We start from the raw sequence: 20,031 nt of genomic DNA on the forward strand, positions 1-20,031 counted from the left end.
TACCACAGTAGCACAGTGGCTAGCACTGTGGCTTCACAGCACCAGGGTCCCAGGTTCGATCCCCCGCTGGGTCACTGTCTGTGCGGAGTCTGCACGCTCTCCCCATGTCTGTGTGGGTTTCCTCCGGGTGCTCCAGTTTCCTCCCACAATCCAAAGACGTGCAGGTTAGGTGGATTGGTCATGCTAAATTGCCCTTAGTGTCCAAAAAGATTAGGGGGGGTTATTGGGTTAGGGGGATAGGATGGGAGTGAGGGCTAAAGTGGGTCAGTGCAATGGGCTGAATGGCCTCCTTCTGCATTATATGTTGTATGTTCTCGACCACACTGGAGGAATTAGGACAGGGGCCACACCGGCAGACACTGGTACAGCTGTTGACATGGACAGGTGGTGAGGATCGAGGCTCCCCACATCACAGGTCCAGTGCCACTCACTTATGGGGATGGGGTGCAGTGTGGAAGGCAACATATCGGGGGGAACAACTGAAGGGTGGGGGTGGGTTTGGAGGAGGTGGGGGAGACATGTGGAGGTGGATCTGAAGTGCAACTCAGGGTCACTGTGCAGTCTGTTGGATTTGGCTGGGCGAGGGAATACTCATCTTGCTAACATGTCTTCTCTTTCTCCCCCTGCAGTGAATGAATTTTTGAGGGACAGGGAAGATGGAGTGAAGGGAGGAGGGACGGGCAAGGTGGAATGAAGGGAGGAGGGTAATCCTTTGTGCACAAGAGCCAACCCTTCACCTGATGGAGCACCTCAAAGGTGACAAAATGGTTGAGTTCGCCAGGATGTAAGTGTCGTGCGCGCTGCCTGGATATTGGCCGCAGACGTGCACGATGTGCTGCTGGAGTTGGGGGTGATGTGACGAGTGAGGGACAGGAGTGATGGCAGGGAAACAAAGGTGGTGACTCACCCGAATGCCCTATGGAGGTCATTCTTCTCCTTCCTGCACTGTTTGCCGGTCCGCCTGGTGAGAATGGCAGCACTGACTACCTCAGCCACCTGTTCCCAGGCCCAGTTAACAATAACAGGCTGGATCCTCCTGCCCACCCTTGAAAAAGGGTGTCCCGCCACTTCTCCATTGCACCCAGCATCCTGTCAAGGTCCGGGTCCAGGGACCTCAGGACTTGTCTTCATGAAGCATCTTTTTGGTTGGAATAATAATAATCTTTTATTGTCACTAGTATGAAGTTACTGTGAGAAGCCCATCGTCGCCACATTCTGGCGCCTGTTCGGGCAAGCTGGTACGGGAATTGAACCTGCGCTGCTGGCCTTGTTCTGCATCACGAACCAGCTGTCTCGCCCACTGAGCTCAACCAGCCCTGAATGCGAGTGTGTGGAGTGCTTATGAGCAGCTCCAACTTGTCAAGCTCTCCAGCACCGATTCCTGCCCTAGTGAATCAGATACCAGCAGGAATGGGAGTTGCTCTAGATTCACGTGGGCAGAGGGCTGGCCCATTAACCTGTGCTGAATTGCTCCACAAATAGCGCCTCTAACGGGAACGCGGGCTGCACGCAATTCAACCCTGGCGTCAACACTTAGTCTCCCAAATGGAGAATCCTGCCCTGTCTTTCAAAATGAACCATTGCTGGTCTGATACGCTGGCTGCAGTTGGTCACATGCTGATCGTTCTAACCACCATCGCTCCTAAGACTGGCCTTCAGGACAAAGAACGGAATCCTGAAGACAGAACCACTGATATTAGACTTGGACTCACTGGACATTCCATTCACATGAATTTATGGCAATAACATCTTTGATTTTGTGAGGGAAGTAAGGAAGTTAACTTTTGAAACTGAACGAGACTCTGAAATATACTAAATGGCAGCATATGCTTCTTGTGATTGTAGTATTTACTCCTGCACTGGATTGGCTCATTCTGTCCTGCACTGGCCTGTGCTGCAGTGCTTTCATTGGCTGATTTTTCCATCTCGTTGCTCATCTGCAAGTTCCATGTTCGCTCACCTCAAGACACACACATCGCAATGTTGACCATCCTTATAGTCATTCTGACAAGAGGTAAGCTTGGATTTCAATTCAGCAATTATTCATACATGCTTGTTTTTACAAGTCAAAAAGCACTAAAGCAGTTAAGCAGTGGTCAATCTGGGTATTTTTGTGGCTTGTGCCTTTGCGTTCTGTGGGGTGAGAGTGGGTGAGGTCAGGAGGGGCATGACATCAAAGGGGAGAGAGGTGCGATGTCATGGGGGAGGGACATCATGTCCTTGCAGGAAGCCCAGAAATGAAGTGAGCACACGGCTACACAAAGTGTAAGCCCGCCTCTAACTACGAACCTACACCTATTGCTAAAGGAAAATCAGGAGTGGGTGTGGAGAGCTCACCAGGAAGAAGCATTTGCTAAACTGAAGAAGCAGTTGACCTCATCAGGCTTGCACACGCATTACAGCCCCACTTATAGTCACATGTGATGCTTCACCGTATGGCATTGGAGTTGTTTTGGCCCATCGCATGGACAATGGCGGAGCGCAGCCGATTGCGTTTGCCTCTAGGACATTGGCCATGTAGAGTGCAACTTTGCACAGATCGAGAAAGTATCGTATTTGCCGTCAAACATTTTCACCAGTATGTGTATGGCCATGGGTACACAATCGTTACAGACCACAAGCTGCTATTGGGACTTTTTAAAAGGTAAAAGCAAACCCACCCATTGCCTCCACTGGAATACAGAGGTGGGCCCTTCTACTAGCAGCATATGAGTACTCGTTTGAACATCGACCAGGTACCCAAACTTTGAATGCGGCTGCGTTACGCAGACTACCTTTGCCGATGCATCCCCTGTCTCCTCCTTGGTCTGTTGAAAGTAGTAGCCATGCTAAACCTCATGGGCAGGAAGCCGGTTGCGATGTCCCAGATACTGTTACGGATGCAGACAGATCCCACACTGTCCAAGATTAGCCGAGGAGCTGTACGCATTTTCAACCAAAATATCCCAGTTCAGTGTTGAAGATGGCATCCTGCTGTGGGGAACGTGCATAGTCATTCCGAGCGAGGGCCAGGACTCCATCTTGCCGGACTTGCATAACGGGCACCCAGAGGTGTCGAAAATGCAGATACTTGCTGGCAGCTATGTTTAGTGACTGGGCCTGGAGAGATAGAAAGGCCCAACAATGCAGGGATTGTCAGGAGCAGCAGAAGCTTCCGCTGCCGCACCGCCCCACCCTTGAGAGAGGCTGGGGCGGCCTTGGGTGCGGCGACATGCCGCCTTTGCCGGACCTTTCCTATGATCTATGTTCTTGATTGTAGTGGACGTCCACTTGAAATTAAGTCCATAGAATGGCATCGACTATCATGAGGGCAACCATTGAAAAATTACAACTCCCCTTCAGCATGCATGGTATCCCAGAGCTGTTGGTCACCAACAATGGGACACCGTCTACCAGCGCGCAAATCACAGTATTTATGAAGGCAAATGGGGTATGGCACATCCGTATGACCCTGTATCATCCAACATTGAATGGGCTAATGGAAAGGGCGGGACAAGCATTTAAACAGGGGGGCTGAAAAAGCAAACTTCCTGTCCTGTTACCGAACCGCACCACATGCCGTAACCGGGATAGCAGCGGTAGAATTATTGATGGTTTGAAGACTACGGACCTATCTCAGTCTTACGTTCCCAGATATTGCCGTGAATGTATACCGCAGCCAAGAGCAGCAATGGCAGCACCCAGATACATGTAAGCGAACCAGACTGTTTGGACCAGGTGACGCAGTCTATTTTTGGAACTTCGAAGACTGCGCCCAGTGGATCTCAGGAACAGTTGATCGCCATACCGTATTGCATCAAGTTCAAGCACAAAGTCCGCGTTGTCAAATACAGGAGACCAGTAGTGCACACAACTCCTTGGGTGCAGCCAGTTACAAGTCAGCCTGCTCCAACTCTTCAAGACTCAAGAGCATTGCCCCAAGGGGACAGGACACAGAGGTGGGAGAGGTTATTGATACAGTTTTCGACACGGAGACCCAGGCATCGGAACAAGCGGTTCAGCAGTCTCCAACAGTACCTCCACGGCAACGTTCGGTGCAGAAACAACGTTTACCATCCAGGTATACGCTGCCTGGTCTGCTCAGCAAGTCCCAGAGGCACCAAAGGCACAGCCCCAAGCGAAGGGACGCAGCCATCCTCCTACTCCACCATCATCAGAAGGGTCTTCGGACTTTGTGTGTGTGTGGGGGGGGGGGGGGATGTTATAACCCACACAAGACCTATGGGTTAGAAACAGTTAGCCTCCTCGTGAGCCTCACTGAGTACGAGATCCTCCACTGAGGGGCAGGGAGCTCATGGACACTCTAACTTCCTGTAATATCAGCCAGGTTTGGAATCGACACCTCAGACCCAGCTGGGATCTGGAGAGTATTCTGTATACTATTATTTCATAATTAAACCAGTTTCTGTTATTCACACGCCTCGCATTCGTCTGTGATCACTAAAGTTCCATAGATCAGATTTTCATGTCCTTCTGGTGTTGGGATTCACCAAAACATATTTTTCTTTTTACACAACTAATTAAAATGTCCTGCTTCAAAATGAACCCAGGCATAGGTGGGAAGAGGTTCTGCCGAGGGTCGGGTTGCAACCCTACATGCACATCCTCTGAGGTTGATAGCTCTGGGCGAACTTTGTACTTAGCAGCACGGTAGCCTTGTGGATAGCACAATTGCTTCACAGCTCCAGGGTCCCAGGTTCGATTCCGGCTTGGGTCACTGTCTGTGCGGAGTCTGCACGTTCTCCCCGTGTGTGCGTGGGATTCCTCCGGGTGCTCCGGTTTCCTCCCACAGTCCAAAGATGTGCGGGTTAGGTGGATTGGCCATGATAAATTGCCCTTAGTGTCCAAAATTGCCCTTAGTGTTGGGTGGGGTTACTGGGTTGTGGGGATGGGGTGGCGGTGTTGACCTTGGGTAGGGGGCTCTTTCCAAGAGCCAGTGCAGACTCGATGGGCTGAATGGCCTCCTTCTGCACTGTAAATTCTATGAATTCTATGATCCCTTGTTATTTTCATCAGGTCAGTTGCGTTTTGGAAGGCTTCTGAAAACCCGCCTTGTTTTAGAGTTGGTGAAATTTAGAGGAAGCCGACTGAGAAATCGGTGACATTCTGACAGCTGGTGATAAATGTTTTGACAACTGCAAAGGTCGATATTCAATGCAATATTATAAGGAAAACATGATTTAACTGCGGTGATTAATCATGGAACAAGTCTTGCAAAGGAAAGTTAACCATTACATTGGCCAGCTGGAGCTGCGTGAGGCTCTCCAGTGCCGTGCTGGCCCCCTGTGAGGCGCAGGATCGCTGGTCCTAGGGACCTGTTGGCGCCGTCTTAAAATGCTCCGGTGTTTACGATGGCATCAACACTTAGCCCCAGGATCGGAGAATCTCGCCCAGGGTATTTGCATTTAAAATAGAAGAAAGTCCATTCTGTCAATTTCACTGGGGTCCATTGTCTGGAATTTTAAGGATTTGTTTTGGCAGCTAAGCCCATTTAGGATTGCTTGGCTGAGTTTCAAAAGCTAATGAATGCATCTTATCTCAATTAGGGGGCTGTGTACAAAGTTTATTGACAGTTTTCAGAGGTCATTAAAGGATTATCTGTCTATGATGTCATTACTGAACAAATTATTGTTTTTACACCTGATTGACCACTTTATGGGGTTCATTTTCTTTTCAATAGGAATTAAGTTTTTTTCTGTGCAGTTTAAATGGCAGTGTGTTCAATTGGCACTTTAATTAGATTGTTCGAGTTTAATTTTTTTAAGTCAATTTCAAAGAATTTCCATTGCTACTACATGGCTCTCAATGACTGTACATGGTGGACACTGGGTGAGTGGCAATGGACACTGGGTGAATGGCTGGGAATGGAGCACATGGGGTATAGGAGCGGGAAAGGGGGTAAGCGATTAGTGTTAGAATGTATAAGACTGATGTGAAGAGCTGGACCAATGTCCCAGTGAATGGGGCTGGCCTTCCAATCAGCCCTCTCTGGCACCCACACTGATGCTGTACCAGGAGACAGGAGACCCACACCCTGCCTGCCCATGTCTCCAGGTAGTGGCAGAGGTGACAGGTTCGGGTTTCCAAAGTTGGGAAATGGTCTGATTCGTGTTTCCTGAGCCCAATATGAAAATCCAGCACATGTCGATGGATGATGTTGCCAATGTGCAGCATATAGATGAGGGAGAGGAGGAGGCCAGCGATGGACCTCTCAATGATTCTGGAGATAATGGTTTAGGGTTGGGTAAGAAATACTACTCTTATGATTGAACAGGAGAAAGTGGAACCGAATGTGGAGTTGAAAAATGATCACCACCAGATTCCTCGGGCACTATGTTAAAAACAGGAAATGCTCTAAAGATTATGCAATCTGAGAACAGAACGTTCATCCACTGTTTGTTGATTGTTCCTCTCAGTCCTGAGCAGAATATTGTTGACATTCTGTATTCTTCATGGCTGAATGAGGTTGTGGACTTACTGACAATTGGTGTTGGTACTTGTAGGATTGGCTATTAGCCAGGAGAACTGAACTGAAACAATTTATTCTGTTCCCAGAGGAAATGTAGAGGACTACCGGAGAGGAGACTTTCATTAAATCTGTGGGAGTTGAAACCAGGTTCAGATGGTGAAAAGAAACTTACTTCATTCACCCCCGCATCCCACAAAAGAAATCCCATTTCCCAAGAATTCAATATTCCTTCACGAATTACACCTCACAATCAATATTTAATTCAATAGCATTTAAGGTGAATTATTGTCCTGGATTGTTGGTCAGGGTAAGGGATCACAGTGTGCAGGAGGGCAGAACAAATACCACACTTACATGTTGAGGGCTGGAGAGATTTCAATTCCATGTGATGCTTTCCTGATATTTACCTCACTGGCAACACTGGAAACCAGGACTGTCTGTTATTCCCTCTGGCCTCCAGCTTTGCTGTGGCAGTGGTGAGTGTTACATGTTTCATATTTTGCAGAGATGAGACACCACTTTATATGTGTGTACAGGAAATTATTTACCATGCTTTACAATGTCTGCTCTATGCTACTGCTACAGATTCCAGCAACTTTTACAGTTTGATTATTTTCCTCTTGAGTTCACACCTCAGCTAAATTAATCCAGCATGGTGAGCATCAATCGTAAATGAACTCATATAATCAAACCCAGAACAATTGAACACCACAGAGAGGGTGTAAACCCTGTTTTTTTCGTTCAGTTGGTTCGGGATTGATGTTATGATCCAGGTCATACAACGGTGTATATATGTGTATGTGTCTTAAATTAAATGTAAATGTTGGAGCCACAGACTTTCTGCTTTCACACTTCCATTCCACTCTATTGAAGATTGTCTTGCCCTCTAGTGTTCTTGCAGATCCTGTGGTATTCCATTCACATCGTCACCCAAGTCTGGACAATTCTGAAATACCCTCCACACTTGCTCTTTCTAGGAAGAACTTCAGAACAGGTGTGGGGGTAAAACTCAGACTGGTCTTTCTAGGGAACTTCTCAGAACAAAGAGAGAGCTTCTTTGAAAAAAATGGCAGTTAGAAAGTACAGCTGCTCAAAAGAGGAACAAGTTAAAAGCTTTTCAGCTTCGAGGCATGCACACAGGCTTGAAAAAGATAAAGTGAAATGAAATTGACTGTGAAAATACCACTTCAAAGATTTCCACCACACTAACGGGAAGACTTTTATCTTCATCTCACAGATCTTTCATTTTGATATTCTGGGAGACAGTTTAAAGGTTTTAGGGTTGCAGATGGGCACACATTCACTTTATTCTCAGAGATCTTTCATTTTGACATGCTGACAGACTGTTCAAAGGGGTTAAAGGCTACAGATGGGAAAACCAGCAGAAAGACCCCTGACCTGACCCCCTCCAGCCCGGCCCAAGCCCCCTCGATACTCACATCTCCTGAAGGTTCCCCCCCCCCCCTCGGTACCCTGGAGGCAAGTGCAGAGAAGGTACTCACCTGCATTCCCCCCCCCCCGCCTCTCTGATTGCAAGCTGCCATGTCACTGTTTCTCAAGACTTGCATCAATTCACTCCCAGCTGGGGGACTGCAGAAACCTAGGAGTAGGTGAATCGGGCATCCTGCCCAATAATTATATAAATATTAAGTTGTTAATTGGTATGTTCCCACCAGGTCTGGGCGGTAATCTTGCCATGGCCAGCGGGCCATCTTTTGAGACTCACAACAGGTTTGACGCCCAGCATGAAACCCACTTTTTGCCTCCCGTCCAATTCGTTGGACCATTGTGATTCTCAGCTGGCTAGTAGACCTGGAGCTTCCCCCCCATCTACTTTCCCCCCCATCTACTGGGGCTGGTTTAGCACACTGGGCTAAATCTCTGGCTTTGAAAGCAGACCAAGGCAGGCCAGCAGCACGGTTCAATTCCCGTACCAGCCTCCCCAAACAGGTGCCGAAATGTGGCGACTAGGGGCTTTTCACAGTAACTTCATTGAAGCCTACTTGTGACAAGAAGCGATCTTCTTCTTCTTCAGTTCCAAGCTCCACTTTGGCTTTTTCACTGGAAAGGCAGCACTCTTTCAATAGTGTAATGAAGTGTTGGCCTAGATCAATGTTTTACAATTATGTTTCCTCGGAACCACTTTTGCCAGCCGACCAACTTTTGGGAACCACGCCGGCCGACCATCAAGGCCCACGCCAGCAAACCTTTGCGGCCCATGCCACATTCGCTTGACTTTATTGCGATAGGGGAGTCTGTTTGGTCCTCATGGTCTCATTCCAATGAGGTCCACAGGAGGAGAGGGCAATGAGCATACAGTTCCTTTGTGCCGTCTTCACCTTTGTGAAAATGGACAATCCAATCTCGCACATGTAGGTCATCGTGAAGAGCAATTGCAACAAAAAGCTTGTTTTACTCAGTGTTGGATACTCCTGAGAGATGCTACTCCAGAATGCTAACAGCTGTTATGAGCCAGGGTTTAGAGAACCCCAAAGTATATCATGGAGTTCACCTAACCCACAACCTTTACTAGATTGTGGTATGGGGAGCACACAGCCCAATCTACAGGTGTGGTACAGCAGAAACAGAAAAGTATTTTTGAAAGCAAAACAATGTTTATTCGATGAACTCATGTTAACCTTTTTAAAACATACAGTGAACATCTTAGAAACCATTAATTCAAATACATCCCCAAAGAATACAACACTAAGTAATTCTTACTTTGCTTGTAACATCCATAAGACTTAAAACAAAACTTTTAACAGAAGCACATCAGGTTAAAGTCACTACTGAAAGCAGATATTAGTTTTAAATCACCAAAGGATCGATTTACATTCTTTAGATTACAGAGAGAGATTCTAATGCACCTTCTGGCTGTGACTGCAGCTATCCAGCTCTGAAAACTAAAACACACCCTGCAGCAAACAGCCTAAAACAAAAGTAAAAAGCTGACAGACAGCCCAGCTCAACCCACTCTCTGACATCACTGCAGTAATAAACACCCATTTCTTAAAGGTACTCTCACTACAGATACTTATATACACACCCATTTATAAACACCCATTTCTTAAAAGTACTCTCACATGACACCTCCCCCCAAGAAAAAAAATAAACCATCAACTTCAAGATGGTTTCAGTTTTCACCTTTTCACCATCCTTTAAGAAATACACAGTAAATATACTTTATCGTATAAAAAAACAACACACGCAAACAGGTATAATAATATAGTCCATTTTTCTTTCTTTCTCCAAATGAAATCCTTCTCGATTGACAGTCTCTTTGTACAAGAAGGTCTTTGCATGATCCATCCATTTCTCTACGCCTCAGCATTTCTCTTTAAAGTCAGATACTTCAGTTCAATCCGATCACAGAGTCCCTTGTAATTCTCCAACACTGGAGCATTGGTTATCACAGCTTTCAGGCAGTCAAATGCCTGTTGACACTCCGCTGTCCACTGGAATTTGTTATGCTTCTTGAGCAAGTCTGTCAGTGGAGCAATCACGCCACAAAACTTTTGCACAAATGATCGATCAAATCCACTTATACCAAGAAATCGCATTATTTCCCTTTGTCTTGAGAGTATCGGAAACTCCTCAATAACTGTTGGTTTCACATCCCGTGTGACCATTCGACCCTGTCCGATTGTATGGCCAAGGAAAGTGACTTGGGCTTTTCCAAATTCACTTTTGGCTAGGTTTATCAACAAACCCGCCTCCTGAAGTCGATCGAATAACTCCATCAGATGTTTCAAATGTTCTTTCCATGTCTGGCTGAAAATTACCAGATCGTCGATGTATACCGCACAATTGGGTAACCCTGAAACGACTTTCTTAGTTAACCGTTGAAATGTGGCTGGGACATTTTTCATACCAAATGGCATAACTTTGAATTGGTATATACCATCTGGAGTCACAAAAGCTGAAATCTCCTTCACCCTTTCGGATAAAGGTACCTGCCAGTAACCTTTATGTAAATCCAGTTTGGAAATAAAAGCTGATTGTCCCACTTTCTCAATGCAATCCTCCAAACGTGGGATAGGATAAGAGTCCGTTCTTGTAACTGCATTAACCTTTCTATAGTCCACACACAACCGTTGGGTACCGTCTGGTTTAGGTACCATCACTATGGGTGAGCTCCATTGACTACAACCCACTTCAATTATGCTATTTCTAAGCATACTCTCAATCTCTTTGTTAACCTGTGCCAATTCTAACGGGTTAGGTCTGTGTGGATGTTGTTTGATTGGAATAGCATTTCCCACATCTACATCAGGTTTAGCCATTTTACTATTTCCCAATTTATCTCCATAAACTAGCCCACATGATATCAATAACTCTTTCAGGTCAATCCGTTTTTCCTCTGGAAGGTAACTCAACAATTTATCCCAATTTTTAAGAACATCCTCGTTTTCCAATTTAATTTGAGGTACGTCAAATTCAGTCATCTGGATTTGGTTTGTCACTTTGAGTTAGAATCATTAAAACCTCCTCCTTTTTCTCCCCTTCCCTTTCAAAGTACCTTTTAAGCATATTCACATGACACACTCGGCGAGTCTTCCTTCTATCTGGTGTTTTTACCACATAATTCACCTCACTTAATTTCCTTTCAATCTGATAAGGCCCAGAAAACCTTGCTTTTACAGGTTCACCTACCACTGGTAACAATATTAAAACTTTATCTCCAATGGTAAAACTACGAACTTTGGATTTCTTGTCCGCTACCCGTTTCATCACATTTTGTGCAACTTTGAAATGTTGTCTAGCCAATTCACCTGCTCTATTTAATCGTTCCCTAAAATTTGACACGTAATCCAATAATCTAATTTCCGATTTCTCACTCACCAATCTTTCCTTAATCAATTTAAGTGGTTCTCTTGCCTCATGACCAATAATTAGTTCAAAAGGACGAAATTTGATTGACTCATTAGGTGCATCCCTAATTGCAAACAATACGAATGGAATTCCTTTTTCCCAATCTTCTGGATAACCTTGACAATAAGCTCTCAACATTGTCTTTAATGTCTGATGCCACCTTTCTAATGCTCCCTGCGATTCTGGATGGTACGCAGTTGATTTAAATTGTTTTATTCCTTAGCTGTCCATAACTTCTTTGAATAACCTTGAGGTAAAATTTGATCCTTGATCTGATTGTATATCTGTGGGTAGTCCATATCTAGTAAAGAATTTAAGTAACTCTTCCACAATCTTTTTAGCTGTAATATTACGTACTGGAATGACCTCTGGAAACCTAGTAGACACGTCCATTATAGTCAAAAGATATTGATTCCCACTTTTCGATTTAGGAAGCGATTCCACGCAATCAATTAGGACCCTTGTAAAAGTTCCTCAAATGCTGGAATGGGTATTAAGGGCGCTGATTTTATCACTGCTTGCGATTTCCCTATCACTTGACATGTGTGACATGATTGACAAAATTTAACCACATCTTTATGTCGTCCAGGCCAATAAAAATGTTTTTGGATTTTAGCTTAAGTTTTCCTTATTCCCAAATGACCTCCCACTGGTACCTCATGTGCAACTTGCAACACCTCCTTTCTATACCCTACCGGCAATACTACTTGATGAACTTCTGCCCACTTTTCATCCGCCTCCATATGTAAAGGTCTCCATTTTCTCATCAAGTCATCACTTTTACGGTAATAAGACTCTGGTGTACACACAAATTCCTCTTCCGTGTAAGCTTTCTGATACATCCGTTTTATTTCTATATCTTTCTGTTGTAACTCCAATTTTCCTGAACTAAAAATATCCGCATCATCCTCCACCTGTTCTTGTTCTTTTTCAATCATCTAATCAAAAATCGTTTCTGATAATTGCACTTCAACGTCATCTTCACTCTTTGATTTCACTTCTTGTCTTAACCTGTGACTTTGCGACCTTGTTACTACACAATCCGGAAAAATCCCAGGATACTCGTCCTTCAAAACTTCAGTTGTCTGATTTTCCACTCGCTTATCAACCACAGTAGGCATCACTCCCACCTGCGATCCAGCTATATCATAACCCAAGATAAACTGTATTCCTGGACAAGATAGTTTCTCTATTACTCCTACTACCACTTCACCACTCTTCACTGGACTTTCCAACCTTACCTTATATAATAGAACACTACTCCTCTCACCCTGAATTCCACATATTACCACCTTTTCTGGCAACATTCTTCTGAGACTACATAACTTCTCATCTCTTACCATTAAAGATTGACTAGTTCCCGTATCTCTTAAAATTGTGACTTCTTTACCTGCTCCTCCTGATACACATGAGTAAACTTGACCCACGCAAGTAAATTCTTTAAAGAGATCTGGCATCTTTTTATCAATCAGGCTGCACAATCTTTTGCACCTTCTTCGCTTCACTTGAGCTTTCCTTTACCATTTTAACAAACCCCACTGTCCTATCCTGTTTGACCACATCAGCCTTTCCAGTACTTTTCTTCAACCACCAACACTGTGACTTTACATGGCCTAGTTTATTACAGTGAATACATTTGACATTTTTCATTTCTTTTCCACCCTCCTGGATTTCTTTTTTAATCCGAGGTGCACTCTCCTTATTATCTCCCATCAGATCACCTTTACCACTTGAGTATTTCTCATGTCCCCAATCTCTAACCCTCACAGACTGAAACTGATGTTGGAAACCAAGCTTTGATTTATGAACTAATTCATAATTATCTGCCATTTCTGCTGCTAACCTCGCAGTTTTAACCCTCTGTTCTTCCACATGAGTTCTCACTACATCAGGCATTGAACTTTTAAACTCCTCCAAAAGTATAATTTCTCTGAGAGCTTCATACATTTGACCTATTTTCAAAGCCCTTATCCACCTATCAAAATTACTCTGATCCTTTCAAACTCTATGTATGCTTGACCAATTTCTTTCCTTAAATTTCTAAACCTTTGTCTGTAGGCTTCAGGCATGAGTTCATACGCCCCTAAGGTGGATTTTTTCACCTCCTCATACGTTCCAGATACCTCCTCCGGTAGCGATGCAAACAATTCACTAGCCCTACCTCAGTAATCAGAAATACCCACATATCCTGTGGCCATTTCATTTGTTTACCCACCGCCATAATGACCTCATCTTTTTGCATTTTGTCAGGTAATGTTTTTTTAATAAACATTTTATTCAGGTTTTTTTTTGGCATTGTAACAGCAGCAATATAAACAATGTACATGAAAATATAAAAATAGTGCCAATACCACCTCCCTCCCTAACAGATCCCAGCACTAATTAACCCCCTAATTTACGCTAACCTAAACGCCCCCTGCTAGCAATTAATTCTTCGCGAAGAATTCGATGAACGGTTGCCACCTCCGGGCGAACCCTAACAGTGACCCTCTCAAGGCGAACTTAATTTTCTCCAAACAGAGAAAGCTAGCCATGTCCGATAGCCAGGTCTCCGACTTCGGGGGCTTTGAGTCCCTCCATGCTAGTAATATCCGCCTCCGGGCTACCAGGGAAGCAAAGGCCAGAACATCTGCCTCTTTCTCCTGGATTCCCGGATCCTGCGACACCCCGAAAATCGCCACCTCTGGACTCAATGCCACCCTTGTTTTTAACACCATGGACATGACGTCAGCAAACCCCTGACAAAATCCCCTCAGCTTTGGACATGCCCAGAACATGTGGACATGGTTCACTGGTCCTCCCGCACATTTTGCGCACCTGTCTTCCACCCCAAAGAATCTACTCATCCGGGCCACTGTCATGTGGGCCTGGTGAACGACGTTGAATTGAATCAGGCTGAGCCTGGCACAAGTTGCGGTCGGTCTGCATCGCCTCTGATTCCATAAGTTCCTTGTAAATATCAGAAATGCTCCCCTCTCCTATCCATCCTCTGGAAACTACCCTGTCCTGAATCCCCCTTAGCGGCAGGAGTGGGAAGGTTGATACCTGTCTACGCAGAAAGTCCCGCACCTGCAGATAACGAAATTCGTTCCCCCCCCACCAATGCAAACTTCTCCTCCAGCGCCCTCATACTCGGAAATCACCCCTCTATAAACAAGTCCCCCATCCTCTCAATCCCCGCTCTCCGCCATATTCGGAACCCCTCGTCCATCCTTCCCGGGGCAAACCGGTGATTATCGCAGATTGGGGACGAGACCGATGCTCCCACATATCTCCTCCATTGCCCCCAGACTCTCAAGGCCGCCACCACCACCGGGCTGGTGGAGTACCGTGCCGGCGGGAACGGCAGAGGCGCAGTTACCAGAGCCCCAAACTTTTGCCCTTGCAATAAGCCGCCTCCATAAGCCCATAAGCACCCATGCCGAACCCCCCCCCCCCCACCACCACCACCAGCCACTTCCTGATCATGGCTATGGTAGCCTCCCAGTAATAATTGCTAAAGTTTGGCAGCGCCAGCCTTTCCTCTCCCCGACTCCGCTCAAGCATTACTCTCCTCCCTCATGGGGACTTGCCCCCCCACACAAAGCCCGCAATAACCCCCATACAAAGCCCGCAATAAGTTTTTCGCCAAAGCTAATAGTCTGATTTTAGTCTCTGTCCGTAAGGTACTGCGTGTGACCGTCTCCACCCCCAAAAACTTCAGAGCCTCTGAAAGAGCCACTGTCCACAACACACTCCCTACTTAAACTGAAATACCACACCTGAAAAGCAACCACAATATGCTCACCCCTCAATGTCTTTAATTTCACTAAGCCAATCCAATAGATAGATTTTTATCCCCCTCGAGCCCCCAATTTGTTATGGGCCAGGGTTTAGAGAACCCCAAAGTGTATCATGGAGTTCACCTGGCCCACAACTTTTAATAGATTGTGTTATGGGGAGCACACGGCCCACTCTACAGGTGTGGTACAGCAGAAATGGAAAGGTATTATTTAAAGCAAAACAATGTTTATTCTATGAACTCAAGTTAACCTTTTTAAAACATATAGTGAACATCTTAGCAACTATTAATTCAAATACAACCCTCAATGAATACAACACTAAGTAATTCTTACTTTCCTTGTAACATCCATAAGACTTAAAACAAAACTTTTAACAGAAGCACATCAGGGTAAAGTCACTACTGAGAGCAGTTAGTACTTTTAATTCACCAAAGGATCGATTTACATTCTTTAGATTACGAGAGAGACCTTCTGGCTGTGACTGCAGCTATCCAGCTCTGAAAACGAAACTAAAACACACCCTGCAGCAAACAGCCTAAAACGAAAGTAAAAAGCTGACAGACAGCCCAGCTCCACCCACTCTGTGGCATCACTGCAGTAATAAACACCCATTTCGTAAAGGTACTCTCACTGCAGATACTTATATACACACTCATTTATAAACACCCATTTCTTAAAGGTACTCTCACATGACACAGCCTCGTGGGTTTTTGCTGTGTTTTTAATGTTGTATCACAGTTCAGGTACAACAGCGTAGTCTTTTCATTTGGAGTCAGCTGTAAGTTAATAACTGACTCTGCGGTTTCAATCTCAAAAGAGATTTTTCACCCAGCGCTTCTCTTTAAAAATCTGAAACTTCTCTTCTCATTTGTCAGTACTTCCCTGCACTGGGGCTGTTTAGCACAGGGCTAAATCGCTGGCTTTGAAAGCAGACCGAGGCAGGTCAGTAGCACGGTTCGCTTCCTGTAACAGCCTCCCCGAACAGGCACCGGAATGTGGCGACTAGGGGCTTTTCACAGTAACTTCATTTGAAGCCTACTTGTGACAATAAGCGATTTTCATTTCATTTCATTTCATATAACATACATGGGCTTTGCATCCTCATTTGCATTGACACAATTGACAAAGCCATAACTCAAGAAATCATCTTTGTACTGATTTGTTCCCAAGTTAAGTTTCGTCTTTGTAGGCTGTTGAACAGCTCTGGAGCTCTGTACAGAGCTAACACCAGCACTGCTCTGTCCTGCCCTGGAATCTCCTGAACAGCTCCCTCCAGCAGATTCAGTTGTGAGATCCTGTTCAGTAGGTACACTGCCTATTGTGTCACTGACCATCTCTTATTTTTTTTTGGAAAATATTTTAATGCACTTTTACACATTTTATATATAAAACAAAAAAACACAAAGTAGAAAGGATAACAGAACCCCCCCCCCCCACACACACACACACACACATACACTACCAACTAATTAAGATATGACTCAAAACATAACCCCTGCCTGCCCCCTTCCCAGACACCCCCACCCTTTAGCAGCTGATGGTGACCAACTCTTTAAAGTTAAGAATAAGCAGACTCCATCTCTTATAAGACCCTTCCATAGCCCCCCTCAAGGGGAACTTAACGTTCTCAAGATACAGGAACTCCATCAAGTCCCCAAGACGCACCGAGACACATGGCGGAGAAGCTGACCGCCACCCCAACAGAACCCATCTGTGAGCAATCATGAGGTGAAGGCTAAAACATCTGCCCCCCCCCCCCCCCTCCCGCTGCTCCGGTGGGTCCGATACCTCAAATATGGCCCCAGGGGACTGGGCTTCAAGTCCAAGTGCAAGATCGCTGACCTGGTGCTGAAGAAAGAACCCCAAAACGTCTCCAACAGCATCAGAACATATGCACATGGTTGGCCAGGCCCCTCCCACACTGCTTGCAAGTGTCCTCCAACCCCTCAAACAACCGGATCAACCTTAACCTCCTCAGCTGCACCATCTGCAGCACCCCCAAATCTCGTGCACGATGGCCATCTCTTACTTGGGAGAAAATGATTAATCTTTACAGTCCTCTTGCCTTGCTTGCTCACAGCTAGAAATAGAAAAAGCTCTCCTCTCTGGTTTGGCACCAAAAACCAAAAGAGGATGCTTGATATCAAGTGTACATATAGGGTGAGTGACCTCTTGCTTAATGCTGCCGCTTTCGGACGGAAGATTGCACACAGTCTGATTTATCCTCATTTAAAAGGCGGTAGTGGCCGTCATTCTCAATAAAAATGCTGGCCGTTGGGCACTTTGCCCGCGATTGGGATATCATTGGTACACCGCAACCGATTGCTGCACGGCACTCCCGACACAGCACTCTGAAAAACTCTGGCCGAGATCATGTTCTCAGTTTCTGCAGTGGGGTGATCTTCAAATTCATAGGCCAAAGTTGTAACTTTGATCCAAGACAGGTATGAGAAACAATATAAAATGAGGACCTGGGATAAATAACATATAAAATAAGAGATCCCGGTGTTGGACATGTTGCCGATTATTTGTGCGTGTGTGCGCGTGTGTGTATGTATGTTTTTGCGGTGTGTGTGTTTGTGTGTACTTTAATACAAGCCAAAGCTGGTGACATTTGACATCCCCCTGCTGGAGCTGGAAAAAGCTTGGCCTGATCTCTCTGCTGTTGCCACAGGTGTTCTGTGTTTACAGCCACTCCACTTATTTATTTTTTGTCATGTTGTCCCCTGTTTTTCAGAGGAGAACAGGTGGCCCTGATAACGCAGGACAATGGGCCACAACAGGAAACTATTAGCAGCTACAAGGGGGTTTTGACAAGCAAAATGTTGGCCAAGTCCTGAATGACAAGAAGGATTACTGCTAGGAGGCACTTTATCTCAGGGACTCAGTGCCACCCACTGGCACCAGGCCAGTCTCCTAAAAAGGACTAAAAAAGAACTGGCAGATCATCTCTGGGAGTGTAGAGAGAGAGATATGTCAGTGTGTGTGAATTATTTGTCTTCCTACTTCAGGAGAAAGGTTTGTTATTGATGAGTTGGGGCAAAATGCTGGGATGTTGCAAATGAGTGTGTTTTGTTTCCCCAAGCCATCTCAGGGACCTGGGTTCTGCATTGTGCTGGAAATAGATCACTCATTTGACAGACTTGGGTGTGAACCTTGCTCAGGAAAGTGGTGAAAATCTCCTCTCTGTGATTCCGTGAGTCCAGGGTGCAATGAGCTTTAGAGAGCGACACAACGCTGTGGCAAAAGTGATATGGTAGTGTTACACCAAGGTAATACACAATGTGTTATATACACACAGGCCAATTTTCCAAGTTACAACTGCCATCGACGAGCCTCACTCACCAACTTAAGCACACTGATCTCGATACAGTGGCCATTCATTGTAATGACAATTTCCATCAATGTAAAGCTAGCAGGTAAACAGTGCTATCACTCAAAACTGACCAAGGACATTATACCCCAGAGACAATGTTCTACTATGTAACTAAATCTAGTCACTATTCTATACACTGTACATGAGAAGGCAAGATTAATTACAGTCTTCAGCAGGGAGATGGTGGAGTAGTGGCAATGTCACTGAACTATTAATCCAGGGGCTCGTGCTCCGGAGACATGAGTCAAATCCTACCATACCAGTTGGTGGAATTTAAAATTTAATTCATAAATCTGGAAAATGCATTCGACTGAAAATTGGATGTATATTTTGTCCACTTCAGGCATTCGTACACATTTGCACTGGGGGAGGAAGTGTGCAACAAGAGAAATAGAGATCGCTGGAAACTACAAAAGGTTGTGGATGTAGCCCAGTCAATCACGCAAACCAGTCTCCCATCCATTGACTCTGTCTATAATTCCCGCTGCCTCGGAAAGGCAACCAGCATAATTAAGGACCCCATGCATCCCGGACATACGCTCTTCCACCTTCTTCTGTCAGGAAAGAAATACAAAAGTTTGAGGTCACGTATCAACCAACTCAAGAATAGCTTCTTCCCTGCTGCCATCAGACTTTTGAATGGACCTACCTTGTATTAAGTTGATCTTTTCTCTACACCCTAGCTATGACTGTAACATTATATTCTGTAGTCTCCCCTTCCTTCCCTATTTGCAGTATACGTTGTCTGCACAGCATGCAAGAAACAACAATTTTCACTGTATGCTAATACATGTGACAATAATAAATCAAATCAAATAAAAAATAAAAAGGAAGCCATTGTTTGCTCATGCAGTTATGCATTCTGGGTGTCTCTGGCTTTTTCTGTTCATAGAACTTCGCAACGACTGTGAGGATACTGGAAAATACGGAATATCAATCTTTTTAGATTTTTAGCTTTGCTTACTTTCTGCAGAGAACACGACACTTTGAGTTGGGGTCTAAGAGACACACTCAAGCTGTGTTAACTGCACACACCCATATCTATCAGGAAAGTTTGCAGGGCGTACTCACACACTGATCTTTCAAAAATAACCATCCTGATCAAAAGAAAATTAATCTCTATCATTGCAGAAAAGTTTCTTCATTATTGCTGATGGATAGGACATTGTCCATGCCCAATTCATCAGTTTTTGATGAGCATTTGGAGCCATCATCTATATTCCCACGTTGGTAAGAGTGGCTGTGAAGTTTGGAAGGCGCAGTGGCAGGTTTTACAATCACAGGCACAATGTGAGAACATGTTCTTTCTGTCTGCAAAGAACCAGGCCCCGTGTATTATGAAATATACCATCCAGCACACACAACTGTGAACCCTACTGATCATCTTAAATTGGTTGTTAGCATAATTCTTAACACACTGAGGAGTATTTAGCAAATGTGTCCAATAATAGAATCACATCTAATGTTTTGCAAGCACGGGCTCTTTGGATATGGTCAGTACCTTGCCCGTTGTGAACAGTGGAAGGGACATG

General features: G+C 45.1%; 1 long non-coding RNA gene across 1 annotated transcript in view; it reads left to right on the forward strand.

Moving 5' to 3' along the window:
• Positions 1-19,230, forward strand: part of LOC140429411 (uncharacterized) — a 30,439-nt gene extending 11,209 nt beyond the window's left edge. The window contains exons 2-3 of the long non-coding RNA XR_011949083.1: positions 1,846-2,014; positions 18,843-19,230. This is a non-coding gene — a long non-coding RNA (uncharacterized lncRNA). The remainder of the gene's footprint in view (positions 1-1,845; positions 2,015-18,842) is intronic.
• The last annotated feature ends 801 nt before the right edge of the window (positions 19,231-20,031 follow it).

Source organism: Scyliorhinus torazame, chromosome 1 (assembly GCF_047496885.1).
Source record: "Scyliorhinus torazame isolate Kashiwa2021f chromosome 1, sScyTor2.1, whole genome shotgun sequence".
NCBI classification, from domain to species: domain Eukaryota; kingdom Metazoa; phylum Chordata; class Chondrichthyes; order Carcharhiniformes; family Scyliorhinidae; genus Scyliorhinus; species Scyliorhinus torazame.